Below are 11,592 nucleotides of genomic sequence, written 5' to 3' on the forward strand. Positions count from 1 at the left end.
ATATATGTATATTGCGGCAGTCCAACGCTAATAGGTAGACCCTCCTTGCCGACCGTAACTAACACCTATATAGACGCAAGGCACGGATTGCCCGAGATAAGAATCGGACTTTTATCTCTAAAAAATATCTATTACCGCGGGCAAAGGGAGTAAGTAAAGTAGTAGTAGGTTAGGCCTATTAGGTCGGCTTCTAGCTTCGAAGAAATAAGACTACTTACTAGGCCAAGGCCCCGGCTAAGGCCCTAGCTAAGAAAAATATAAAGGAGGACTTCTAGCTTATCCTAAAGCTAAAGAAAGGATTGCTAACGCTAACTATTAGCCCTATCGCTCTTTATAATAAGCTTAATAAGGCTATAGGGGAACTAGCTATATTAGCCCTATTGATTTTAAATAAGAGTAATATAGTTATAATAATAAATGCCCCCTATATAGTAAAGAAGCTTCTAGAGTAGCGGGATAAGTAGTCCCTATACCTAAAAGGGCTACCTATTAAATCGGCCGACCTTCCTACTAGCTAGACTAAGCTAGTAGCCTAGAGCGTCCCTAACCTCTTAGAGACCCCTATCCTCGATATCTTCGCCGTAAAGGCTAAGACTTTTAGCGGGATCGATATCTTAGGGCAGCCTAGGTAGCTAGGCACCCTAGGCCCGACTTAGAAGGTAGGATCCGTTATCTTTATAGTTTCTTTAAAGGCTATAAGGGCTAAATACTAGAAAAAAGGCCTCTATATAGTAGGTCTATAGCTTTAGGTTAAAGCCTATAAGGAATATACTATATATATATAGTACTATAGGTGCCTTTCTTTTAGCTATAATCCTTAGACCTACTAGTAGCTTATTAAGTATACTTTTTACTTAGAAAAGCACCTAACTAAGGATTATAGCTGCCCTAGCTATAAGCTAGCTAAGGCTACTCTTACTTTAAGGTCTAATACTATAACTATAAGAAAGGGCACCTTATAACTAATAAAGTATAATATAGAGTCTATAAGGGTATAATTAATACTTAATAGCCTTAGCCTACTTTTACTTATAAGGCCCTCTAAGCCCCCTAGGCCCCCTAGGCCCCTTAAGTCTAACTATAACTATATTAGTATTATATAGTATAATACTAATAAGTAGGAAATAGCTAACCTATTAATCTTAAAGTAAGCCTTAGAAATAAAAGCGGACCTTATATTATTATAAAAGCTATACCTTTATTAAATTAATAATAGCTATATCCTTATATAGTATCTAGCTTATAATATTATAACCCCTATCCCTTTTATTAACTTTCCTAAGCTTACTAGGAGGCTTAGAGTTATAGCGTATAAGAGGAAGGAAGCTTAAATAAAAGTTAGCCTTAGCTTTAACCTCTTTTACGACCCCGATATATAGGCTAAAAGGGTAAAAGGCACCGAGCTATTTACCCTTATTAACTTATATAATAAAAAAAAGGTTAAAGGGGCCTTAGCTAGCTAAGGCTAGTAAGGGCCCCTTATAATAAAAAGGCTACTATTAATAGCCTAGCTCTTATAGTAGCCCTTCTTATTAGTAAGGGACTTTAACTTATACTACCCTTATTAAAACCCTTTTATAAAACCCTTTAAAGCCTATAAAGTAAAAGCCCTTATTAAATAGCTCGACCGCTATAAAGCTTCCTTATTAATAGACCTTAAGGTAGCTATAGAAGGTACTTATTAAAGGCGAGGCTTAAAAGGGACCTTAGTTATAAACCTTACTTTTTATAGCCCTTTTAAGTAGCTAACCTAAGCTAACTTTTACTTTTTAAAGGCTATAGGCTTAAACTATAAGCTTATAGCCTTTAAAGCTAGCTTTAGGGGCTCTAATAGGCCCTTACTAGCTAAGCCTACTATATATAACTATAGGAAAGTAAACTAAAAGATCTTTTTAAAATACTTAGCTAAGAAGGAATAAGACCTCTTAAAGTTATAGAAAAAGTAATAAAAAAAGAAATAACTTTAAAGGGATAGCTTTCTTTTTAATAAGAACCCTTATAAAGGCCTTAAATATAGCGATACTAAAAAAGAAGCCTTATAAAGGATCTAAGCCTTAGTAGACTAACGAGCTAACCTCCTTTTAAAAAGCCCTAAGCTTAGCCTTATAAGGAACGGTGTTTTCCTATTATAAATAAAGCAGCTATAATATACTCTCTTAATTATATAAGCTAATAAGTAGTATATTAACTATAGATAAAATCCTATCTTATAGAGTAAGAATCGCTCGTTATTTTATATATTATTATATATTAAATAGGTTGCTAGTTATCGTATAATTAGGAATCAAAGAAATAGAGCTAGCTTAGAATACTAGCTAAGACCTCTTAAGAATACTAGTATAACTAACCTCCTTTAAAACATAAATATTAATAGAACTAAGATACTTCTAGATATACTTAAGGTATTACTAAATTCTTTAGTCTTAGGGCTATATAGCAGCCTAGATTTAGTCTTAAAAGGTTCTTCTATTTAGCTATAATTATCTATATAAGATAGTATATCCGCTAGTAGATAGAGATAAAATTATTGACTTTAATACCTCTTCTTATTATAAAGTATAGCTTAATTTCGTAGTTCTTAGAGATATCCCTTAGTAAGAGGGACTAAGGAAGCTAAAAATACTTAGTATAGAAAATAAAAGAAGGAGCTAAAAAAAAGTATAGAAAGGAGGGTAAGGGTATAAGGGGAAGTAAAAGTAGCGATAGCTTCTTATAGAGGTAGCGAGAGATAAGACGGATATACCGGTAACGGCTAGAAAGGAGGGGAAAAACCGGTAAAAAGCTTAGTAGTTAAAAGGATATTAGTAGCTTCTTTAAGTAAGATCTTCTTTATTAATTAAGATACTAAATAGGTATAAAGAGGGGCGTTAAATAAAGGAAAGAAGGATAATTAAGGTAATATAATAATTACTCCCCTACCTTTATTATTACTCTTATAAGAATTAAATCTCTCTACCTTACCTATCCGACCCCTTACTTTTAATTTTACCTTTATATATTTTTATATACTTCTTATATCTCTCTTTATAAGAGTTATAAGCCCGGGAGGAATAGTATTCCTATACCTTCTAGCTACTATAAAAGGCACCTTTCTTATATCCCTTATAGCTCCCTTTTACCCTTCTTACTAGAAAAGCCGAATTTTAACTAACTTTTCTACCCTTCCCCTATAACGATATTAAAAAATAACTCCTTTACCGTCCCTACGGTCTATAGGACGATTCTTATAGAACCCTAAGATTAGGATAAGTAGGTAAAGGAGCTATAGGCTCGTATAGATAGAACTATTTATAATTTAGTCTTCTTTAATAAGTAGGACCCTCTCGAGCCCCCTCTTTATCCTAGGGCAACGGAATTTATAGAGAATGCTTCCCTCTTCTCTAAGCTAATCTCTATATAGTAGAGAGCTTTTTCTACTACCTTAGGCGACTACGAGAGTTACCGAAAGGAATACCTCTACGAAATAAAGCTACTAACTACTACTTATATAGTAATAATAGAATCCGTTAGTGCTATAAAGCTAATCTCTCTTTAAGAGGAAGAGACTCCTAGGTAGTAGCTTTTAAAGCTCGAGACCTTAATAGCTTCCTTAAGGGGCTATATAACTAACCGTATTAAGAAGACCTATATAGTATACCTAGGAGCCTTTTCTACTAGGAACCTACTAGCTTCTTTATAGCTAGCTAAGTAAGAAGAAATCCTTAAGAAAGCTAACTAATACTTCTTAATAGAAGCTCTTTCTAGCTAGTAGCTATAGGATATATCTCTACTAATAAAGCCTATTAGTAATAGTTACTTAACTATCTTTTAAGAAGCTAGCTAGGAACTAAACGAAGAGGCTACTAAAGTATAATAGTAAGTAGTCTTATTCCTTTATAGCTAGCACTTAACCTAGACGGTTCGACCTATAGCCCCTATTACTATGGCTCCTACTACTACTACTACTACTATTACTCCTTCGGCTCCTCTTTCCTTAAGAGCCTTAACGCCGTCGTTAACTATAGCTACTACCCCGGCCCTAGCTATATATCTTATTCTAGGTCCGGCCCTAGCCCCGTTAGTTAGACCGGCCCGACTAGTCCCTTAATAGACCTATTAGTCCGTTAGTCGAAAAATTAAGGAACTAGTCGAAATCGAACCTCTTTATTAAAATTAGCAATAAAGGGTAAAAAGAAGGGGTTTTTAAGTAGACCTTCTAGACTAAGATAAGGATTCCTCGAAGAAATAAATAAGGAGGAATCGACCGACCTACTAAGTATATAAAAAGCTATATCGGCTAAAAGACTACTAGTAGGTCTTCGAGGAAAACCGACTTAAAGGAGTTAACCCTTTAAAGAGGCTACGAGAAATAGTATAATAGTCTTTTAAGGAGGACCCCTTATTATAGAAGAAGACAGATAAGATTTAGGTTACTAGGAAATAGTAACTAATACCGCTGCTATAAATTTAAGGAAAAATCGTTAGTATAGTAAATCTAGTATTTATCTTCCTTATAGATTAATAAGGCTAAGACTAACCGTTAGGACCCTTTAACTATCCCCTATAAAAATTAGCTATCTTTAACTCTAGTGCTTCCCTTAATATCTATAATATACTCTTATAATTCCGGTCTTTTAAGAAGGTATAAAGGGAATATCTTATTACTAAGGAATTAACTATATAGATAAAGGGATATAGAAGGTTGAATTTTATAATAAAATTACTTAATAGGTCTATATAAATTCTTTAAAAAAAAGGGTAGCTTTTTACCCTTAATTTTTAATAAGCTTAATTTCCTTTTACCTTCTTTATAAGGAAGGAATATTTTAGGATACGACGTCTAAGCCTATAAGGCTAGTCTAAAAGAATTAGACTATTAAGCTTATTAAGGAAAAATTCGGTTAATTTATTCTCGAATTCTAATTAATTTATAAGAAGGAACTATTTAAGAAGTTAGTTTAATAAGGATAAGGGTATAAACCTAAAGCACGCGTAGTATATAGCTAAGGATTAGTAGAGCAATTAACTACGTAATTATCTAATTATTAGTCCTATATATAGCTCTAAGGGCCTTAGGTTATAAATATAAGTCTTAGAAATTTCTTTACTCTATACCTTTTTATCTTTACTAAAGTCGCGTAACTAGCGGCCTTTACTTTTAAAGGGGAAAAATAAAAATTTAAATTAACTATAATTAAGGAAGATACTTAATTAAATAATTAAGGTCTTTATATATAAGGAACGGTATTCCTACTATAAATAAAGCAGCTATAACATACTCTCCCGATTATATAAGCTAATAAGTAGTATATTAATTATAAATAAAGTCCTATATTATAGAGTAAGAATCGCTTGTTATTTTATATGTTATTATATATTAAACGGGTTGCCGGTTATTATATAATCGGGAATCGAAGAAATAGAGCTAGCTTAGAATACTAGCTAAGACCTCTTAAAAATACTAGCACGACTAACCTCCTTTAAACACAAATATTAGTAAAACTAAGACACTTCCTAATATACTTAAGGTATCACTAAATTCCTTAGTCTTAAGGCTATATAGCAGCCTAAATCTAGTCCTAAAAGGTTCTTCCGTTTAGCTATAATTGTCTATATAAGATATTATATCCGCTAGTAGATAGATAGAGAATTATTAACTTTAATACCTCTTTTATATACTAATATATTACTAATAAATTCTATTAAAATCCTACCTTATACTCCTTCTTCCCCTTTATTACGTAATCTTATATAATTCCTTAATTTCCTAAAATTCCGCTTTTACTTATATACCTTAAGAGGTTATAAGCCTAGCTTACTCCTTTTAAGCCGGGAAATTAACTTATACCTTTAAAATTCCTTATTAAAATACCTAATTAAAATTCCTTTTAAAATTCCCCTTAACTTCTTTTACCTTTCTACGCTCTTAAACTCTCGTCTAGATTTCTCGATCCCTACGAACGAAATAATACTAAATTTATATAAAATAGGTAGATAGAAAGAATATAAATTTACTAAACTTAAGGGAAATTTAAATTATACCTTATAGACTATAAGGATAGAAGCTATCCTTATAAAAGAAAAGCTTATTACTGCTCTAGAGTAAGTAGATTATATATAGACTATAGAGGCTTTATCTATAATATTCCTTTAAGTCGAAGATAGTCCCTTAATATAAATTCGGTATCTAAAAAATGCTAAAGAAGCGTAGGATAAGCTTAAAAAGCTATATAATCCGTCGAACTTTTCGTCGAATTATCTGCTTATTAAGTAGCTCTTTAATCTTAGTCCCTTAGACTCTAATTTAGAGAAATACCTTTATAAGGTAAAGGAAATTTATAGGGATTTAAAATCCTATAATATAGAAATTCCGGAAGTTATTCTTATAGCATAGATTCTTAATTGCCTTAATAAGGAATTTAGAAGCTATATTATAAATATTACGTAGAGCCTTACGTATAATTCTATAGCGTTTACCCTCGAATCCCTAATAGCTAGTCTTTTAGACGAAGCTAAAAGAATAGAGGATATAAATATATCTTCGGAGAAAGCCTTCTTAATACGAAGGAAGCCTTAGAAATCCTATAAAAATTCTATAGATACTCCTTATTATAAGGAATATAAAAAACCAGGGCATTTTATAGTAAATTACTATAAATTATACCCGAATAAGGCTCCTACTTATTAGGTTTTAAATAAAGGAAAAAAGGACGATAAGACTTAAATTTCTAAGAAGAGAAAATCTTCCTCTTCTTCTCCTTCTTCTTCTAAGAAGAAATCCCCTTTTAGTAGTATTTCTACTACTAATAAAAGAAGGAAGGCTCGAATTATAGAGCTAGAGTCCGATTTAGACGATAGTAATAAGGTCTTAAATATAGCTTCGTAAGAAAATACAGACTTAGATATCGACCTTATAGACCTTTCTAGGGCTCCGACCCCTATATAAACGTCTAAGGATTTAGAGGTAATTTTAACCTCTATAAATACCCTTATAGTAGAAGCTAATAAAGACTCTCTTTTAGGACCTCTAGAAGCCTTAATTCCTAGAATAAAGGAATTAGTTTTAAAGGTAAGAGAAGGAGGATTTCCTAGTTATAAGAATAAAAGGATCTTTAATTTTATTTATAATACCGGAGCTACTAAGTATATAGTATCGAATAAAAATTTCCTTATTAACTATAAAAAAATTAAGTCTAAAGTTTACTAGGGAAAAGCTTCCTTTATATTAGTAAAAGGAAAGGGGGACTTAGTATTTAAGTTCCTATATAATAGTAAAAGGTATATCTTTCGAGACTGCTTTTATATACCTAAATTAGGGGTAAATATACTATCTTAATCTTATTTTAATAATACCTATGCCTTAATAGAAGGAAATAAAGTCCTTTTATTAGATAATAAGGCTAAGGTCCTTACTAAAGGATTTCTTAGAAATAAATTATATTATATTTTTATAGAACCTTTATTAAAAAGCTAATTAATCCTTATTACGTCTTTAAAGGTAAAGGATATAGATTTTTATACTTAGTACTTACGCTTAGGGTATATAAATAGTAGGGCTATTTTAGAAATATTAAAAAGATATAATAAGGATATAAAAATACCTTTAAAAGAGGAAAATAAAATAAGATAATACGAAATATATATTAGAGCTAAAGCAACGAATAAGGTTAATAAATAACCTTTATATAAGTCTTATACCTATTTAGAAAAAATAGTATTAGATATTTAGGGGCTAATTAAAGTACTTACTTATAATAAATATTACTATTATATCTCTTTCCTAGACGTAGGAACCTAATATCTAGAAATATACCTTCTTCGAAAAAAGGGGGAAGCTCTAGATAGGTTCCTAGAATTTAAAAATAGGGTAGAAAATAACCCTAAAAATACTAGGATTAGAGAAGCATTTTCTAATAATACTAAAGAATTTATATATAAAATAAAGCTCTATTATAAAAAAGAAGGAATTACCTTTAATTCTAGTCCTCCTAGGACGCTAGAATCTAACGGTAGAATAGAAAGAATAAATCGTACTATATTAGAAAAAGTATAAGCTCTTTTATTTACTACTAAGCTTCCTAAATATTTATAAGGAGAAGCTATTTTAATAGCTACTTATTTATATAATAGATTACCGTATTCTACGATAGGATTTAAAAGTCCTATAAAAAAGAGGGATAAGATAATACTACCCTTTAAGACCTTAAATAAAATTAAGACCTTTGGAAGCCTTATATATTATAAGAATAAAGACCTTAAAGATAAGCTAGATAATAAAGCTTTTAAGGGAATAATAGTAGGCTATTTAGAAAATATATATAAAATCTAGGATTTTACTAAGAGAAAGATTACTATCTTTAGAGATATTACTATACTAGAAAATAAATTTATAAAAAATCTAGAAATTTCTAGTAGTAATAATACCTTTAATTTTAATTTTATTCTAAATAAAGATAAGCTAGAAAGCTATATCCTTATAGAGGAAGCTACTAAAGAACCTAGAGATAAAAGTCCCTCGCCCTCTATAAAAGAAGAGTCTTTAAATAACGATCCTATTCCTACTACTAGTAAAATAGTAGTAGAATTACCTAAGAAGCTAGAAGGGTTCGATTTTAACTATATTAAATACCTTAACGTTAATTTATTTCTAAACTACGATTTTATAGAGTTAATTCTAGCTAGTATAGAAAATTAGGATCTAAAAGTTTTAAAGACCTATAAATAGGCAATAAATAGCCCTAAAGTAGTATTTTAGAAAAAGGTTATAATTAAGGAAATTATCTAGCTAATTAAATATAAATCTTAGGAATTTTCCTACCTCCTTAAGGATAGGGAGGCTATAGGAGGCCGCTAGGTCTATACTATTAAGAAGGATAGTTAAAATAATATAATAAAATATAAAGCCCGTTTCGTAATATAGGGATTTAAGTAGATCTATAGCTTAGATTTCCTAGATACCTTCTCGACTATAGCTAGACCTAAATCTATTAGAATTCTACTTATTTTAGCTATTATCTATAAATTTAAAGCTTTATAAATAGATATAATAAGTCCCTTTATATATACCGATATAGATAGCGAAGTATATATCGATCTTCCTATAGGCTACGAAGAATACGCTCTTAAAGAATATTATTTAAAATATAGATTAGCTTATAGAGCTAAAGGAATTAAATTAACTAAATTTATAGACCTATATAAAACCGGTTAAATTAAAGCAAAGCTAAAGAAAGCATTATATAGCCTAAAATAAAGTCCTAAGCTCTAGTATAATTATTTAAAAATTATATTAAATAATCTCGGATTTCTTCCTCTTTTAATAGATAAAGGAGTATTTATAAATAAGGACTATAGTATAGCCTTAGTAATTTACGTCGACGACTTTCTTATAGTAGGGCCCTCTAAATCTATAATAAAAGAAAGATTATTTAAAGAATTATCTAAATTCCTAGATTTTACTATCTTAGGAGATATAAAAGACTTCTTAGGTCTAAATATTATAATAAACCGAGAAAATAAAGAGCTATATATATCCTAAGAAAATTATACCTTAAATAGATTAAATAAATTTAATAAAGAAGGTTTAGGAACTTCGAATTTACCCGCTATAGTAGGCTTTAAGCTTATAAAAGCAAAGGAATTACCTTCTAAGGAAGATATATTATAATTTTAAAAAGAAATAGGATCTCTATTATACTTAGCCTTATTTACTAGGCTAGATATCTTATATTCTATAATTTCCTATGCTAGATTCGCGGCTAAGCCCGACTAAACGGATTTTAAGGCTTTAAATATAATTTAGAAATATTTAAATAAATTCCCTAGCCTAAAGATTAAATACAATTATAATATCCCTTTTACCTATCTATATATAAAGGGTTTTACCGACTCTAGCTAGGCGTTAGATTTAACGGACGGAAAGTCCTTTTCTAGTTACTATTTTTATATATATAATAATATAATAAGCTAGGCTTACTCTAAGTAGAAAGCCGTTGCCCTTTCTACCTATAAAGTAAAGTATATTAGCCTTATAGAGGTAAATAAAGAAGCTATTTATTTAAATATACTTTTTAAAAATATTACTAAGGATCTATCTATTAAGATTCCTAATACTATACCTCCTATTTTAACGGATAATACTACTACTATTAAATTAATAGAAAATCTAGAATTTTATAAAAGGTCTAAGTATATAAGATTAGCTTATTACTATACTAAAACTAGTATAAGAAAAGGGGAAATTAGAGTTTTTTATATTAAATTAAAAGATAATATAGCTAATATTTTTATAAATAAATTAAGACCTAGATTACTTTATAAATTTAGAGACGGTCTATCCTTAATATAAGTTCCTAAGTAATTAAAAGGGGTTTTTAGATATTTCTTATACTTTCTATATCTTTCCCTTACTAGGTTTTTCCTTTTAGGTTTCCTAGAGAAATATTTACTAGGTTTTTATCTATTAAGATTTTCCTAGTAATAATAGGTTTTACCTTATATAAGGTTATCCTATAAATAATTATTATAACTATAGATTTTTCCTACTATAGGTTTTCTATTAGTATATACCTAAGGATTTTTTTTCCTAAGAAAGAATAGGTTTTTATATATCCTATTACGGTATAAAAGTAGTTTTCCTAAATTAGGGTTTTACCCTATATATATACTACTATAAATAAATTAGTAAAGAGTATATAAATCTACTTTTTAAGGGAGGCTATAAGGAACGGTATTCCTATTATAAATAAAGTAGCTATAATATACTCTCCTAATTATATAAGCTAATAAGTAGTATATTAATTATAGATAAAATCCTATATTATAGAGTAAGAATCGCTTATTATTTTACATATTAATATATATTAAACGGGTTGCCGGTTATCGTATAATCGGGAATTAAAGAAATAGAGCTAGCTTAGAATACTAGCTAAGACCTCTTAAAAATACTAGCACGACCAACCTCCTTTAAACACGAATATTAGTAAAACTAAGACACTTCTTAATACACTTAAGGTATTACTAAATTCCTTAGTCTTAAGGCTATATAGTAGCTTAAATCTAGTCCTAAAAGGTTCTTCTATTTAGCTATAATTATTTATATAAGATAGTATATCCGCTAGTAGATAGATAGAGAATTATTAACTTTAATACTTCTTCTATATACTAATATATTACTAATAAATTCTATTGAAAATCCTACCTTATACTCCTTCTTCCCCTCTATTATATAATCTTATATAATTCCTTAATTTCCTAAAATTCCGCTTTTACTTATATACCTTAAGATTATAACGCCTTTAAGTATACTTAAAAGTAAGTTAAAAGGGGAGTACTAGGGGTCTTATCCCTTTAACGGGCTAATATCTATAAGGGTACGATCTTACTTATTAAACTCCTCCTTAGTAACTTTCTAACCTAAGATACTAATAGAAAGGGCGCGATAATAATAGGTAAGGCTCTCTTCCTAAGTATATAAGTAAGTAAATAAACCGTTAATAGAACTTTTCTCCTTTACTATAATCCTTTCCCTTTACGTTATTTATTCCTTCCTTTACCTACGAGCTACTTATTTAGCTCTTTCTTATCTTTACTTATATACTTCCTTTTTTATAT

This window comes from Hirsutella rhossiliensis, assembly GCF_020360975.1.
Source record: "Hirsutella rhossiliensis strain HR02 chromosome Unknown scaffold00011, whole genome shotgun sequence".
Taxonomy (NCBI): Eukaryota; Fungi; Ascomycota; class Sordariomycetes; order Hypocreales; family Ophiocordycipitaceae; genus Hirsutella; species Hirsutella rhossiliensis.